Here is an 18952-nt window from a genome sequence, read left to right as displayed (position 1 = left end):
AAATTGTGGCACGAGAATCTTAAAAATTGATGTTACTTACATTATTGTTAATGCAGTAACAAGTAATCCACGTTCTATTGCCACTAGGGACTTATGAAAACACTGCTGAAATGGCACCTAATTCGAGTGTTATTATGTCCATTATAAAGATCAACATATATATATACTATGTAGTGCCCGGCATTATAAATATCTATTTTATTGAATGTGAAATGACACAAACCAAACAAATATTACAAACTCCCATGGTTTCTAAAAATTCAGCCATTCGATACAAAACTATAAACACATTTAAAATGCATAGTGAAGGCTCTCATAGTTAATTACCGCCAAAAGTGAAACAAACTACTATGCCAAAATCCGAAAGAAGTGACTATTAAAAAAGTATATTGATCTGATGTGACTTACATTATTGTTGATACAATCGCAAGTGGTCTCCGCTCCAATACCGCAAGGACATTTAGAAAAACGCTGCCGACGCGGTGTAGTCTTTTTAAATAGAGTTGGAAATCGTGCCAAAAAGCCTGTCAATCATGACGATTGGGAGTGGCTTACTAGGTACCCGTATGTTGAAAAAAACCTTGGATTGCGAATAAAGTTGATCTGGGAAAGTTTGGGATACTTTGCATACAATCTAATAAATAAATGTGATCTTCCTAAAATTAAATACACGCTACATTACATGATTATGCTTCACAAATAAAAATTGTTAAACACCTCAACCTTGAAAATTAAATTAAAAAATATGAAGTGTGCGGTGGTTGTCCACTGTACAACAGACGTGTTGTGTCTTACACTTAAGAGACCACTGTGAATATGACCATCGTGAATTTAAGGACAAATTTTAAACTAATGGGCATGTGTGGAAAGAAAACAATGAAGAAAACGAAGAAGATGACAAACCAACTAGATGAGCATTGCAGTATGTGAAAGGTCTCTCTCCTGGGGAGCTTCCCCAAATGGTTTACTTTGTACTAAAAAGAAAGCTGGCCTGGTTTCAGTCTCTTACAGAAAGACCACAGTCCATCAGCTTGTCTTTCCCTGCCCTATCTCATGTGGCTGTGGCAAGGGTTTATGCTTGATTTTGGCTGAAAAGCTGAAGCAGTTAAGATAAGATAACGAATATGTGACAAAAGGCAAGACAATAACCCTTCCCTCTCCTCTGCTAAGATATTCTCTGTACAAAGTTTAGATTACTTAAGTCTCTTGGGAGGGTGATCCAGCCATGTGCTCCTAGACCTGCATATCTCTGGAAAGGAAGTCTCCTCTGTCCCTTGTTAGGATTTTACATGTAGCTTGGCTATGGAGCAAGCTGTCTATTTCTATATTTCCTCAGATTGCAGACTTCTGTCTTGCCTTCTTGATAATTAGTTCTTCAATAGAAAAACTAATTGCAGAGCTGCCAGATACACTCCTCTCTTCATGGCTCCTGGCTCCAACTCCTGGCTGTCCCTGCCTTCACACACAGGAACAGCCAGCCAAATTGTTCCTTTTCTTCCTGAAATGGTCTTTCAGCATTCCTTTGGCTTCCTCCTCTGTGGCTATGTAGTGCTGTTCTCTGGGCAGGTTAAAAAGAAAAGGCCTTTTCCCAACTTGTTAACACTGTGAGAGCAGAATGCTGGTTCCTGCAAAACATTTGTCATTCACAGGAAAGCACACAGATGTTTTTTTATGTATTTTTATATTCCTTCACCTGCTGCGGCTTTTGGCAGCTTCAATAGACATCACATTGTAAGGCTGCAACCCATGATAAGCTCATGGGGGCAGGAATCTCATTTCAAGTAGCTAGCTATACATGCATAAAGAGATTAATTTCTATGTATAATCCTAGCTTGACTGCTCTCCCTAACTTGAAAATATGAGTGACATTTATAAACAACCAATCAGGAAGCTGTTTGCTGCTCAGACTCCATCTGGGGGAGGAAGAACATTTTCTGACTCCGATCTTGCCTGCAGCATGTATATATGGAGGATCGGGGTTAAGGGATAAAACAAGAAAGAAACATACCTAGAGTAGTGCCCGTGTATAAACTCAAAGACTGGCGATAAAGAGAAATGGAAGAAGCTGGACCATGAAAAGGAAGAAATCCCCTTGGCTGCCTAATACCACCCAGGAAATAGCAGAGAATGGGAATTTCTAACAGCCCTTGAGAGATAGGGGACAGATTTCCCTTTTTGTCATTTTGAGAAAGGAGAGCTTCATCAGATACACACCCGAGGAGCTGAGAGCCGCAGGGAAGTGTTAAGGTCCAGTGGTGAGTCACACTGTATCTGTCCCATGCACACCAACTAACATGAACTCACAGCAGCAAGTTACTAATCCCCTCGTTTCTGTGTTAAAATAATGGGAGCTGAATAAACTGAGTAATGCTATCCAATGTGTCAGAGACTGCCCTGGGGAAAAAGAAGTGAAGTGATACAATCAAAGAATTATTAATAGTCAGGTAGTTAATCAGTACCTCCATCCCATTCACTTCCCAAGTAACTAAGACTCAGATATGTATTTGGTTTCAACTTCATTGCAAAAGCAGATTACCCGTGCCCTTTTTCCCATACTCCATTTGTGGACAAATTTGGTGAAGAAAGAGAAGGAATTTCCAGCTAAATTTCACTAAACTGTTTGTCTTATTTCATTTTATTTCATGCTCCATGGTTTTCTGTTTCTTTTTGTAATGTGAAATGTGTGTTCTGTTTTGAGTTTACTCATCCATGTGGTTAATTCACTATTTCAAGGTTCTGAGTAAAGCTTTGACCTTATTGACTACTGATCACAGGAGTGGGGACACTGGGCCCAGAACACATTGTGTTATAAGCTATTGCGCCCAATAATCATTACTCCTGGCTTGCATGGAACAGGTAGCCTCAGAAATTATTTTATCCCCATTTTAAGAACCCATTGATACACAATACTTTATTTAGGGAGTGTTGTTTTGTTCTTATGTTGATTCCCCCTTTCCTACTGTTCCACTTCCATACCCCAAGGAGGGGTGATATTTATGTAATGTGCATGTCTTTCCTCTTTTCTACCAGTACCTACCCTATCCAACCTGAACAGATTGTAGCCTTCTATGGCTGTATCCTAACCATAGACTAATTGAAGAATGTCTCTGTGACAGTAACAGTAACTTGATATGCCTCAGCCATTGGGGCTTGTAAGTCTGAAATTTTATTATGAGTGTTTGTGTGCATAGCCTTTCAAGTATTTCTACATTCCTTGATTTCCCTGTATATATCTTTCTTATACCTGTCCCCCTTGATTTTTTACAGGTAGCTTTATGAGATTTAAACTTTTGTGTATTTCTCCCCTAATCTCATTTTTTGGTTTGGAGGTGACAGCCCAATTCAATCAGCTTCTATCTGTCATCCCCATCATCTAGTTTGAACTCCTGTAAATGTATGATCTGAATCTAGGATATTGATTACACTCTCAGGAAGGTACAGGCTATATGTACATCCCTCCATGTACAGCCTCAGCCCCAGCCTCCAGGATACACAAAACATTTTCCTTTACACCAGCTCTTCAGCCATGTATTGAATGTCCTAGCAGCATGTACTGTGTCCTCCCAGTGACCATACAATGATAATAACTCAGAAAAGACCACAATCCTTTCCTGCAGTATTGAACTGCATTGACTTGGTCCCTAGGTAGGTCTTTTGTTCCAAATGGAATATTAAATCATCTCAATGGAAATGAATATCACTGAAACAAGTAAATTTGTGGGAAAAAATATTCTTTTTCTTGTTACGATTCCTGCCCGCGGAGCTACTCTCCGCGAGCAGGCCTCTTATCTTTGCCATGCTGCCGGGATCCATCTCCTGGGGCTTGCGCCATCGACTGTCTTCACAGCTTGGTGCCGCTGCCGGGATATCTCGCGAGGCTGGGAGGCCGCCGACGAATTGCCTGCTCATCGCAGCTGGAGGCCGCTGTTGCCGCCACGCCATTGCAGTCCGGATGGCCGCACCCGATGCCATATTCCTTGTGGCCTGTGCCACTGCCAAAGCACCGTTCTTGTGGCATGGTGGTGCCGCCACCGAGATCCTCTTCGAGCAGCAGGGGAAGCTGCTGCCTTCCCGAGGTCGTCCCGTGGCCTGGAGGCCACCCCAAAGCCTGCCTGCTTCTTCCTCTGCCCCTGCGCAGGAAGACACCACTGTCCATGGTCCTGCCTTCCTCCAGGGCTCTCCTCTAGGCACCGGCGTGCACCTCTTCAATGTATTTAAAGGGCCAGGAGCAGGATGTGCTCCTGGCCCCACCGGAATCCAGCTGGTCTTCATTTCCTGTGTCTGCCCTATAAAAGGGCTGCTCTTCAGTCACTCTGGGCCTTCGGATCAGTTTCCACAGTCATCTGTATCTTCTCTTCGGTCCAGGTCCTCCGTGGTCTTCTCCTGCTTTGACGGCTTCGTCTTCATGTTCCTGATGCCCTTCGTCCATGCCTCCAGATGTCTTCAAGTTCCCGATGTCCTTCGTCTGTGCTTCCAGATGTCCTCGTGTTTCTGATGTTTTTGTTCATGCCTCTTGATGTCCGATGTCCTCCCTAACGCCTTTCATTTCGTCTCTGCCTCTAGGCCTTGGTTCCCTGATGTCCACTTTCTTGGCATGCCGTTGTCGTGGTCCACAACCAGCCCACGGGTGGGCTGTGTAGAGCGCCTCACGGTACAAGGCCATCTTCTCCTGCGCAGTGCAAGCCTCCGGAAGACTTCTGCTTGAATCCTAAGTCTTGAATCCTGAGTTGTCTTTGAATCCTTGAGAATCTTGAATCCTGAGCTTGAATCCTGTCCCGGTCTTCGGAGCTCCTTGCATTTACGTTCGTCCATGCCAAAGACTCTGTTCGAATCTGCTCCGCTCCAGCATGGTCCGTGACCAGAACATAAGAACATAAGAAAATGCCATACTGGGTCAGACCAAGGGTCCATCAAGCCCAGCATCCTGTTTCCAACAGTGGCCAATCCAGGCCATAAGAACCTGGCAAGTACCCAAAAACTAAGTCTATTCCATGTTACCATTGCTAATGGCAGTGGCTATTCTCTAAGTGAACTTAATAGCAGGTAATGGACTTCTCCTCCAAGAACTTATCCAATCCTTTTTTAAACACAGCTATACTAACTGCACTTACCACATTCTCTGGCAACAAATTCCAGAGTTTAATTGTGCGTTGAGTAAAAAAGAACTTTCTCCGATTAGTTTTAAATGTGCCCCATGCTAACTTCATGGAGTGCCCCCTAGTCTTTCTACTATCCGAAAGAGTAAATAACCGATTCACATCTACCCGTTCTAGACCTCTCATGATTTTAAACACCTCTATCATATCCCCCCTCAGTCGTCTCTTCTCCAAGCTGAAAAGTCCTAACCTCTTTAGTCTTTCCTCATAGGGGAGTTGTTCCATTCCCCTTATCATTTTGGTAGCCCTTCTCTGTACCTTCTCCATCGCAATTATATCTTTTTTGAGATGCGGCGACCAGAATTGTACACAGTATTCAAGGTGCGGTCTCACCATGGAGCGATACAGAGGCATTATGACATTTTCCGTTTTATTCACCATTCCCTTTCTAATAATTCCCAACATTCTGTTTGCTTTTTTGACTGCCGCAGCACACTGAACCGACGATTTCAATGTGTTATCCACTATAAAACCTAGATCTCTTTCTTGGGTTGAAGCACCTAATATGGAACCCAACATTGTGTAATTATAGCATGGGTTATTTTTCCCTGTATGCATCACCTTGCACTTATCCACATTAAATTTCATCTGCCATTTGGATGCCCAATTTTCCAGTCTCACAAGGTCTTCCTGCAATTTATCACAATCTGCTTGTGATTTAACTACTCTGAACAATTTTAGTGTCATCTGCAAATTTGATTATCTCACTCGTCATATTTCTTTCCAGATCATTTATAAATATATTGAAAAGTAAGGGTCCCAATACAGATCCCTGAGGCACTCCACTGTCCACTCCCTTCCACTGAGATAATTGTCCATTTAATCCTACTCTCTGTTTCCTGTCTTTTAGCCAGTTTGCAATCCACGACAGGACATCGCCACCTATCCCATGACTTTTTACTTTTCCTAGAAGCCTCTCATGAGGAACTTTGTCAAACGCCTTCTGAAAATCCAAGTATACTATATCTACTGGTTCACCTTTATCCACATGTTTATTAACTCCTTCAAAAAAGTGAAGCAGATTTGTGAGGCAAGACTTGCCCTGGGTAAAGCCATGCTGACTTTGTTCCATTAAACCATGTCTTTCTATATGTTCTGTGATTTTGATGTTTAGAACACTTTCCACTATTTTTCCTGGCACTGAAGTCAGGCTAACCGGTCTGTAGTTTCCCGGATTACCCCTGGAGCCCTTTTTAAATATTGAGGTTACATTTGCTATCCTGCAGTCCTGCGGGTGGACTGTGTAGGGCACGCCCCAGTGCAGGCCTCTTCAGTATCTTCGCCATGTTCCAGTTTCAGCTTCCATCATCTCTCCTAGAGTCTGCTTCGAGCCCAGCATGGTCCACGACCATTCCCACAGGTGGACTGTGTAGAACGCATTGTGTCACAGTCTCGACCCAGCACTTTGATCCTCGCCTTGGTCCTTCGCCTACAGTGCCTTGATCCTTCACCTACAGTACCTTGATCCTTTGCCTTGGGTCTTCATCTATAGTGTCCTCACCTGAGTCTTCATCCAATGTCTTCTGTGTTCTAAGGACTCCGTCTACCCTCATCCTCTGTTCGGCCTGCCGCCTATTGCTGTTACCCAGCGGCAGGTCCAAAAGGGCTTGGAATGGTCGGAGGACTGTTCATTGATCAACATTGCGTTGTTGGTCATCCTGGGGTGTGCAGATCCGGTAGAGGGTCAGACCTCTCGTCTCCTTGTCTTCTTTCCAGCCTTGTCTTACTTTTTGTTACCTGTGCTCGCAGCAGCTCACCTACCGCGGTGCGTCTTGGGGCTCCTCCCTGAGTCTTGCTGTGGTCCAAGGGCTCACATCACCTGTTCCAGAAATTACCGCGCCTCTGCACTCATAACAGTATCTGAAGGCACGCTCGTAACTGTATCCGAAGGCCATGAGCTCGGGAAGCTGTGCTTGTGATGGGCTCCAGTTTTTTGGACTTTTTGTTTGGCCTTGATTTTTGCCTGGGAATTTTTACTTCAGCTTCTGGACCTTTTTCAGCTTGATTTTTGCCCAGAAATTTTGCTCCTAGCTTCCTGGACATTTAATGCTTGCTTTAGTCAATTTTTTTTCCTTGTTGCTTTTGTTGCTGTCTCTCCTCTATACCTGTCTGGTTCCCACGACCTACAGGAGGCGCCTGCATCCAGACCATCTCTGCCTTCATTCGTCCTGGAACTTCCACGACTGGCAGGAGACGCCTGCCACTGTTCCAGTGCTCATCTCCGTTCTTCCCACTACAATGTGGTCCCGTTTTCTGGGTTTCATATGTCCTGCAGGAGACGCCTGCACCCAGATTCCACAACAAACATACAGCACCTTCATCATCAAGAATCTTCAAGCATCAGGGAGTACATGTCTTTGAAGTGTATCCTACACCACTCCAGGTCTTGGCTTTTTCTGGCCAGCAGGAGGCATCTGCACCCATGACCTGTCTTCACTTCATCTCTGTCAATACATCCCTTGCTTGCACTGGCCTAGTGCTGGCTCTGGAGTCTTCTCAGCTTGAAGCTTATCTCCACATTTCACATCTAGGGTTCTTACGACCAGCAGGAGGCGCCTGCACCCTAGATTCATCCTCGGCTCCTCGCTTCTGACTCCACTCCTGCTTGCATTGTCCTATTGCCTGCCATAGGAGCCATTTTCAACTAGAAGTTTCTCTTCACATCCACAAGTGAGACTCCAGCTTTGGACTACTTGTTGGTTCTTCGCAACCTTCTGCACTCCAAAAGGAATCCCCCAGAGCATTCGTGGAGACCCTGGATTTCAGGAGTCAGGCCCATTAGGGAAAGAGCTGTATAGTCTCTTTATAATTCTGTACAAAACAATACAATACAAATGATAAAAAGGACAGAAGATAGGGCTGAATGCTCTTACACATATGAGCATGCAAAGATTGAATCCAGAGAAAACAAAAGCAAGACAACGTTAAAAAAAGAAAGATGGATTAGGTTACAGTCACATCATGAATGATTAGATTGTAAGCCCTCTGGGGGTAGGGAAAATGCCTACACTACCTGAATGCAATCCACTTTGAAGTGCCAACAAGTGGAATATAATTCAAATAAATAAATAGAATAATTATGCACATTGACACCACTTGCATTTCCTTTGCATGCAACAAACTGTGCCCAAAACAGACTGGAAACATGACAAAGTGCACACATACAGGTAGAAAGTGCATAGATATTCACAGGAGGCATGCATTGTATAACAACTCAAGCTGTGGCACACACAAAACAACAATGCTATGCAACACCAGCATGCCAGACAGATACCCACCTTTTCAGCTGCACACAGGGATACATTGTGAAGCTGGCAGGAGGACCATCCAGGGATATTTCCAGGTGTCCCAGTATTGGTCCAAGCAGACCCCTTGGAGCAGTGGTTCTCAACCCTGTCCTGGGGACCCCCCCCCCCTCCCCCAGCCAGTCGGGTTTTCAGGATATCCACAATGAATATGCATGAGAGAAAATTTGCATGCACTGCCTCCATAACATGCAAATTTTCTCTCATGCATATTCATTGTGGATATCCTGAAAACCCGACTGGCTGGGGGGGGTCCCCAGGACAGGGTTGAGAACCACTGCCTTGGAGGAAGGTGGCAGTCTGGCAGTGGTAGAGACAGAGGTACTGGTGTTGACTGGTGCTGTCCTCATGGCTGTACTTTATACTGAGAAACGCCAACATCAAGGTGATGCAGCAGAGCAATTTAAAGGAACCACATCTGTTTGTGCCTCACTTAGCATTTTTTTCAAAATGAATGCCAGACTGGGCTTAAGGGGACAGGAAGTGTGTACAGCAGCAGTCACTCTTCTGGTTCCCAATGTGTCAAGTCTGTTCTGCATGCCATGGATGCGTACATGTCTTAGAACATGCAGAATGCCTCTACAGAACTGAAAAAAGGGAAGATAAAAGGGCTGACTGAGAACAATTTTCAAAGGTATTTACCTGGGTAAATAGCTGTTTCCCATGTCCTGTTTGAAAACTGCCCCTTCAGTGCAGCAGAGACTGCATGGGCTTCCTCAGCATGAGTGCTCTTGGCTGGGTTAAAACAAGACATTCCCTGGTGTGGGCATAGTATGAGAGAGGGAAACAGAATTAGTTCATTTGATTTTCAATTGTATGAATGCTGTTTTATCCCCGAAGCAGCAGGTACAAAGTTTGCACACCATTTGTAGTTATGCATCTACTTTTAAAATGAAACCTGCATACAGCTTGCCAGGCACGGTATTAGACATTGCACCCTTTGTCATCTAGTTCAGACTACAACACTCTGGGGTTTTGGGGTGGAAAGGAAGAGGATGCAGCCCAAGGCATCACCACTGCCTTCCACCTTTTTTCTGGCTCCAGTCAGTGGAGGTGAGTGAGAGTGAGGAACGGAGAGATCATGGGGAGAGGAAAGGATCAGAGTGCTCTGGAGGGAGAACGGTTCCTGGTTCTTGCAAGTCCCAGCAAATCCATGGGCAAGGGCCAAACTTTGTGGCCCTTGGTGCAACTACAGAACTGCAGGAGACTAGGAATCTTAGTTATGCAATCTGATCATCCTTGTGGGAAAAAAAACCGGCACATAATGTGTACTGAACAAGTTTTTCAATAATAAATATTCATCCTGAATATATGTCTAGACACATTGGTCTTGATTTTCAAAGCAACTTATGCACATAAAAACCTGTTTTATGCCCATCAGTAGTGCTTTCAAGATCAATTAGGGGGTTGTGCATATAGAAATATATGCAAAGCCCCATTTTGTGCCTACTTTTTCACACATTAGGAAGAGAGTTTCTTGGGTCCAGTCAAGGTAGGTAAAGCATGTAAGTGCATGCTTTTGAGTTTTTAAAAGCATTCGTATAAATGTACAAACAGAAAGTTACACCTGCTCGGAATCCGGTGCAACTTCCTGCGTGTATGATTGTTTATGCACACACTGGGGCAGCCTGCAAACTTTCAAAGAGGATTTATGCTGCTTTTAAAAGGGTTAGACAAGTTCCTGGAGGTTAGAGCAGAGGGCTGTGAATCAGGAAGGCCAGGGTGCAAATCCTGCTGCTGCTCTTTGTGACCTTGGGCAAGTCCCTTCCCCCTCCATTGCCTCAGGTACAAACTCAGGGCCTGATTTACTGAGGCTTCTCTCCCATTCTGGGTCTATGGGAAGAATGCTTAGCAAACGAGGAAAATACCTGTGGTACCTGAATGTAATCCACTTTGAAGTGATTGAAAGGTGGAATATAAATGAAATAAACAAATAAGGAAAAGTCCATAAACCCTTAATAGCCATGGGGATTTGGGAAAGTCACTGTTTATCCCTGGTTATGAACAAGGAGGACTGGATCTATTCTTTGGGATCTTGCTGGGTACCTGTAAAGTCTGCTGGTACATTATAAATTAGCATGAGCACGTACTTTTGTTCGCGCACCAGGCGCGAACAAGAGTACGCGGGTTTTTAATAGATACGCGTGTAGCCGCGGCGCCGCCCCCTAAACGTCACGCGTGACACGCCCCCAAATGCCGCATTACTCCGGGCATGCCCCCGACACGCCCCCCCGACACACCCCTCCATGCAAGCCCCGGGACTTACGCGCATCCCGGGGTTTGCGCGCGCCGCTGAGCCTATGCAAAATAGGCTCAGCGCGCGCAGGGGGGGGTTTGGGGTAGGTTTTCGGGGGGGGTACGCACGCATCCTACACGCGTACCCCTTTGAAAATCTACCCGTATATGCACAGACTTTCTCCCTCCATGGGCTGTTTGAAAATTACCTTCATAATATCATGGTTTGTGTGAGTCTATGCATCCATACAAGGAACTCTCTAGCAGGAGAAATCTGGACACTGTATTTACTGTAATGGTAATGCATCTCTGTGTAGGATAATTTCTAGTAGTAGTAGTAATAGCAGCAGAAGCAGCAATAATTTTGGGGGTAGCCTATGTTACAGCAAACACATGATTATCAAAAATTACCTTTAATTCTAGGGCTTTATTAAAGTAGGTAAAATGTGTTTCACTGTTGTTCAGCACTATGGTCTGGACAGCTCCTGTGAAAGACGGACTGATATCCACATTAAAATTAATAGCACTGTTGGAATTTTTGAAACATACTAAAAATAGCTAAAACAGCAAGTACAAAAATGTAAAGACTCAATTTTTACTATGAGTATAAAATCAGTTACATCAATTAAAACATATTTTAGTTGTAATAAATTAATAATTTCAAAATCAATCAATAGGTTTTTTTAATTGGAAAAAAAAAAAAGCCCTTAAAGAGACCCATCAGTAAGGAAATAAGCTAGAGGCATGAATTGTCTGGTGTCAGTCAGCCCCACAAGAAAGCTTAATGTGCAATATTAAAATCAGACAGCTCGGGCATTCCTGGGTAATAAAGTCTAAATATTAAATAATATATGCAGTGAAGTGCCATCTATAAATGCCATGCATACATTGTATGCCTCAAAATTCTCAGAAAACAATTGTATGCATGCTCGCACAAACCCACTCTAGAAGCACTACCAAGCTCTTCAGCCCTCCTCCTGAGCAGACAACTCCATTAGATGACGTACTTCAAGCTGCATCACATGACACAACGTGGCACGGCAGTACAGCTGACCTCCTGATTCAGATAACAGGGAGAAACGTCAGCAAGGCTTGCAATTGTAATAGTCATCTTCATTTTGATAAGGGAAAACTAAAAGCACCTCATCATTTTATCAAGTCTTGAATTGTAGATAGTTCTCTGTTTTTCCTCTTCTTGGCAGGATTATAGTATCTGAAAGGTTACTAGAAACACAATCAACTTCATTTAAATGTGATTTGGAAGCATTTTGTTCTGCATCAAGTTGTGTCATCATAACTCAGTAACCATTTGTTATACAAAGAAATAACTTGTATCATTGGAAGGCTGTGATTTAAGGTTTACCAATGATATAAAACATATGTTTGTGTTCCAAGTAAACCCAGAACAAGTCATTACTTAGAAAATTGTGAAAGGATCAGAAATTATCTGCCATGCCATACATGGGGTGCATTTCTCTGCACAGGAACATCTCATTTTAAAAGTCCACAAAACATTAGTGAAAGACAACACACATATCATTCAGAAACATGACAAACCTTATATCAAATGAAAAGACAACAATCTCAGAAAAAATCGTAGGAAAAAACTCTGAGAAGATTTAAATAGCTTGCCAATTCTCACATGAGCAGCCCCAGTCAATCATCTTCCCTCTGGAAATCCTAGCGGATTGGATCAACTATCTGACCAATCCAACAGCACCCTTATTATTACATCCTGAATAATTGGATAGATACTATAGCCAAACAGACTAAAATGTCCTAGGGAGGGTAATTTTCAAATAGCTTGGATAGCAGTGTATATACATTGTTAGAGGTGTGCATCCGTTTTCCACGGATTTGTAATCCACAACTTATTTTTTGCTATCTGTTAAATACTTGGGGAGGCAAAACGCATCGCGACTCCCCACGTATTAAACAGATTTCTGTTTTATTTGACCTCAATAAAAATTTAAACCCCCCACCCCTCCTGACCCCCCCAAGACTTACCAAAACTCCCTGGTGGTCCAGCGGTGGGGGTCCGGGAACTCACTCACACCCTCGGTGCTAGTTTCATCACACGGCGCCGATAGCCTTTGTCACAGGGGCTACCGGTGCCATTGGTCAGCCCCTGTCACATGGCCATCGGCGCCATATTGTGCTCCTACCATGTGACAGGGGCTGACCAATGGCACCGGTAGCCCCTGTGACATAGTATGGGCAAAGGCTATCGGCACCATTTTGAGTCCTGGCATCGGACGGCAGGTCGCTCCGGGACCCCCATTGGACCCACAGGGACTTTTGGCCAGCTTGGGGGGGGCCTCCTGACCCCCACAAGACTTGCCAAAAGTCCAGCGGGGGTCCGGGAGCGACCTCCTTGCACGCCGGCCATCTGATACCAATACTCAAAATGGCGCCAATCGCCTTTGCCCTCACTATGACAGCGATCGGCGCCATTTTGAGTATTGGTATCGGACGGCGATTTTGAGTCTCAAAATGGCGCCGATCGCCGTCATAGTGAGGGCAAAGGCGATCGGTGCCATTTTGAGTATTGGTATCAGACGGCCGGCGTGCAAGGAGGTCGCTCCCGGACCCCCGCTGGACTTTTGGCAAGTCTTGTGGGGGTCAGGAGGCCCCCCCAAGCTGGCCAAAAGTCCCTGTGGGTCCAATGGGGGTCCCGGAGCGACCTGCCATCCGATGCCAGGACTCAAAATGGCGCCGATAGCCTTTGCCCATACTATGTCACAGGGGCTACCGGTGCCATTGGTCAGCCCCTGTCACATGGTAGGAGCACAAGATGGCGCCGATGACCATGTGACAGGGGCTGACCAATGGCACCGGTAGCCCCTGTGACAAAGGCTATCGGCGCCAAGATGAAACTAGCACCGAGGGTGTGAGTGAGTTCCCGGACCCCACCGCTGGACCACCAGGGAGTTTTGGTAAGTCTTGGGGGGGTCAGGAGGGTGGGGGGTTGTAGTTAATTTTAATTTTAGCTGGGACAATAATTTAACTCGCCGTAGTAACGTATTTATAGGTCGACAACCTATGGAATTCTCCATATTTCCGCATGAAACGGAATTGACCCCCCCACGAATACGTATCACGTACGCAACGAAAACTTTTTCCCTGCACATCCCTATACATTGTACATGCAGACTTTACTGATTATTTTCAATGTAAACTTATGTGCATAAGTTCATAAGGATGTTCTTCTGAGAGCTGAGGAGAGGTATCACATCTGGGCAGGTGCATACCTCAGAGAGACCAGGCATGCTAGAGCAGCTGTTTTTCTGCCAGAAGCAGCCCCCGTTCTCCATGGGTTGGGCCCTTGGGTGCAGGTGACTGACAAGATTTACCGAGGAGAGACAGGAAACAGACAGGAGGAAGGCAGCAGGCAGGAAACCAGAATGAAACAGGACCCAGACATATTACTCTATCACATAACAAACTCCATGAGTTTAGCAAAAATGTGTCAGACTGAGATTTCTTATATCCAGCACTCAATTTGGGATGCATCTAATACTGGTGCAATAAGGATCCTCCAGATGCAGGCTTCCCTAGCTCTACTTTGCTTGGTATTTCATACAGGATGCTTGCTGACCCAGAGTCTCTTTACCTCCACAGCAGGATTCCCTACCCTTGAAAACCTGGGGGAACAGGTTTATTCCCTGCTACCCCTTGACAGAATACCCCCTCTCCTCTCATTCTTGGTTTTTCCAGATGTTCTCAGTAAAACTGGTAAATCACATCAACTACAGCTCCCCAGAGTATATATAACTCTTCCAGTAGGTACAAAACACTGGTCATTATTTATACATTTACAAATCCAAAAATATTTTTTAAATAAGAAATTTTAAAATACTATTTTCACCTCCAAAATAACTGTCTTTTCTCTTTCAAAAATGGCAAACCTTAGTATTAACAAGGTTTGTCTGTTTTCTTTTTTTTTTCTTATTTTTTGTTTGAAATAAATGTTAGTTATTTTTCTTTAACTTTCTAATATACATATTAGGAAAACCTCAGACAGCCATTGTGGAAAACTTCAACTTCCATAGCATTTTTGCTTCAAGCCTTGTGCTGCTTTGGAGAAACAAGGTCAACTGGCAGGAGACCTCACCTTAGTGTGGCAGGAAGTGATTCTCTAGTTAGGTCCTGCCCTCCAGGTGATGCTTTAATGTCCCGCACTGAGGATGTGCCTCCAGGGCCATGTGCCCAGGAGGAAAAGGTTAAGATGGCCATTGTAGGGGGTTCTTCGATCATTAGGAATATAGATTTCTAGGTGGCTCATGGGTGTGAAGATTGCATGGTAACTTGCCTGCATGGCACAAAGGTAGCAGATCTCATGTGCCACCTAGATAAGATTTTAGAGTGTGCTGGGGAGGAGCCAAGTGTCATGGTACATGTGTGTACCAGTGACATAGGAAGTTGTAGGAGGGAATTTCTGGAAGTCAAATTTAGGTTCTTAAGTAGGAAACCGAAATCTAGAACCTCCAGAATTGCATCCTGCTCTCCATTCTACGCACAAGACCCCAGAGGCAGGCTGAGTTGCAGAATCTCAATGTATGGATGAGACAATGATGCAGAGAAGAGGGTTTTAGATTTGTTAGGAAATGGGCAACATTCTGGGGAAGTGGGAAATCTATTCCGATGGAATGGGCCTCACCTTAACCAGAGTGGAACTAGGCTGCTGGTGCTAACATTTAAAAAGGAGACAGAGCAGCTTTTAATAGGGATGTGCAGACAAAAAGTTTATGTTGATAAGTCCATAAGTTGAAGGTGAGGGTCAATTTCGGTCAATATGGACATATGGAGAATTCCATAAGTTGAGGCTATGTCCATATGTTCACCGGTTCCCTAAATAAAAATTTAAACCCCTCACCCTCCTTAATCCCCCCCCAAGACTTACCAAAACTCCCTGGTGGTCCAGCGGGGAGTCAGGAAGCCATTCCTGTATTCCTTTGCGAGGAGCACGTGACGTCGGCGTCACGTCGGAGTGACACGGACGTCACGTGATTCACCGCGCCTCCGCTCCGGGACCCCCGTTGGACCCAACCAGAACTTTTGGCCAGCTTGGGGAGGTCAGGAATACAGGAATGGCTTCCTGACTCCCCGCTGGACCACCAGGGAGTTTTGGTAAGTCTTGGGGGGGTCAGGAGGGTGGGGGGTTTAAGTGTTTACTTAGGTTCCACGTATTCAACATAGCTATGTTGAATAAGTTGGAAATCGCGATCGTTGCGCCTCATCACTTTTTTAAGTTAAAAAAAAAAAAGTTGCGTTTTACATATGCGTTCAAAACAAATGCACACCCCTAGCTTTTAAACTAGACCTTGGGAGAAAGCTGACAGTCACTCAGAAGCATATAATTTGGAGGAATAAATGTCTTCCAAAGATACTCGCAAGACAGAGACGATAGAATATCAAGAGGCAGGTTTTGTTTTCGGCTGAAATAGCCCAGACAGATGTAGACAATGAGCACCCAGATGTGAATGACTCTAAAATGCCTGTAGCATTTGCTAATAAGTAGATTATGAATACAAAGAAAAATGAAATGAAAAGTACAAATAAAAAGTACTTTAAAATGTCTGCATGCAAATACCATGTCTGAAAAATAAATTGATAAATTAGAATATATGGCATTATACGAGGATATATACATTATAGGCATTTCAGAGATGTGGTGAAAGGAAGATAATCAATGGGACACTGTGATGCCAGAGTATAAATTATGGAAGAATAATGAACCACATAAGAATGTGAATGCCAATTTTTATAATGCAAGTGTTAACCCTCATAAATGAGCAAAAGGCACAGATGCAAATGCGTTTTGTAAATTGTACACTTATAGTAATGCAATTTTTTTGTTGCAAAGTGTGACAAAATGCCTGCTCCACATATTTAATCATGGGGTTTGACACTTGATGAATAGATATGCCACCATTTGGAACAATTGTTATTATAACCCCATCATGGATTTTAAGACACTTATCATTTAAAGTAGTGCAAGAGCATTTGATACATCAGCTCTGCAACGTCTGACACAGCGCGTGTTTCGAGATCTTCATCAGGGGCTGTTCATTTTACTGTAAAATAAAACAGATTAAGTATAAATATTTAACAATTAATGATAGAAATACATTATCCTTTAGCAATACATACGTGTATCAAAGAGGATCAAATATAAGAAATCACGTCATACGTGCAGCACTGCCCACCATCATTCATTCATCGGGGGATTTAATCCATAAAGCATGTGGACAATGTGACATGTGTTCAACCACCCTTGAAGGGGACAGCTGACAACATCTGACCACTGGCACTATCTACAAGAAAAAGTTCCACTCCGATTGTAACTCTCAAAATGTAGTTTACGTGATTCAATGTGATTGTCCTTTACTCTATGCGGGCTGCACCTCTCGACCAATTAGAACATGGTTGAGGGAACATAAGAGTCATTTGAACACGAAAAACACAGAAGCTCCTATTGTAAAACACTGTTTGTCAGCACACCATGACTTCACACAATTACGTTGGACCATCCTGGATATGGTTCCAACAAACACTAGAGGTGGAGATAATCAATCTCTACTTAACTATAAAGAGCAGAGGTGGATTTTTGAACAATCCACTGAATTTCCACAGGGCATGAATGACAATATTGAGTGGATGTCATTAATTTAAAGCGCTCTTGTTGAGTTTCCATAGGCGTCATACAATTCAATCAGTTGAGGGCTTTCTGAGCATTATAGCTCCTTCCCCTCCAGCCCACTCTATTTCCAGTTCCATAGGCTCTGGACATACAGCTTTGGGAAATATGGAACCTTTAAAAATGGAAAGAAGGTCCAAGATGGTTGCCGCATAGGTTGGACACTTACAACCTCGCTCCACAGAATTTTTTGCTGTTTGCCTCATTGTTAGCATTTCCTTATCCTATTGCCATGCCTCACACAAAAAGGAAGGCAAAATTGAAAATATCTTCCACTTCAACACCGAATTCTGATACAAGACAGCTGCAAATTGAGTCGTTGTTAACGGGATCCATGAGACAATTACCGGTGGGAGGAGGCACAGGAGCACCTGACGAGGAGCAGATGCTGAGATCCCAGGTGGAGGAAACATCCCTCAGCCCCGGCACTCCGAATACCCCAAAGCCACTGTCAGGAATCTTCAGCTTGTCTGGAGAAGCAACGGCTGAATGGCTGGAAGAACAAGTGGTCTCAATAAAAGCTGCAGCCCTGAGAAAAGATGTGGCAGCTGCGAGAGCTGCAGGTAAATCATCTATTTCAGAGAGTCTGGCTATTCAAGGCTCCATGGGCATGGAGACCGAGGATCAACAACAGGACGGTGAAAATGGGGACCCTGTGGTTACAGGGAGAAGTGATTCAGAGGTACACATTATTTGTAATTTACCATTGGTAAACCCCAAGTAATAACTTTAGACGTCATATGGAAGGTATTAGTCTCAATGGACAGCTCTATAAATGCTCTGACTGGTATGTTGAAAGATAATTTACAAAATACCAAGAAGTTAGACTCTAAGATATCAACATTGGAAAATACAGTGAAAGAGATTGAACACAAAGTTAAAAAAAATGAGGAAGTGCAGTATAAACTTATCAAATCTGAGAGTATTTGCTTTAATAGAATGGAGAAATTGGAAAATGAAAACAGAAGAGCTAACTTGAGAATATAAAATTTTCCAAGGATGAAAGCAGTGTCCCCACGAGATTTGTTCAAAAGTTACATAAAGGACATTTTGAATTTTCCTAAAGAGGGAATACCTTGCTATCTCTAAGATTTATTGCATACCTAGAACTAAAGAAAGAAAGGAAGAACAATTACAACAACAACAAGAAGGAAGACAAGATGTTTCATCATTGAATGTTTCAGCTTTATTGGATTTGACTTTAGAGACAGTCATTGAGACAAGGGAAACCCTATTAGTATCATTTGTGTTTATTACAGAGAGAGATGCAATTCTAAGAATTTTCCTATGCAATCAAGACCATTGTTTTCATGGTCATAGAGTCTGGATTTACCCGGATGTAACTAAAGCTACTCAAGATAAAAGGAGAAAAATTTTACAGATGAGGTCCAAAATCATATCTAGGGGGGCAAAGTTCATTCTACGTGTTCCTTGTAAATGTATAGTAATTTACCAAGATTCTAGATACATTTTCTATGAACCTGAACAATTATGTGTATACTTAGATTCACATTCCTGAAATAAACCTTAGGGTTTCAGTAATTAGAGGGTTAAAT

The sequence above is a fragment of the Rhinatrema bivittatum genome, chromosome 2 (genome assembly GCF_901001135.1).
Source record: "Rhinatrema bivittatum chromosome 2, aRhiBiv1.1, whole genome shotgun sequence".
Lineage (NCBI taxonomy): Eukaryota > Metazoa > Chordata > Amphibia > Gymnophiona > Rhinatrematidae > Rhinatrema > Rhinatrema bivittatum.
This window is presented reverse-complemented; position numbering follows the sequence as displayed.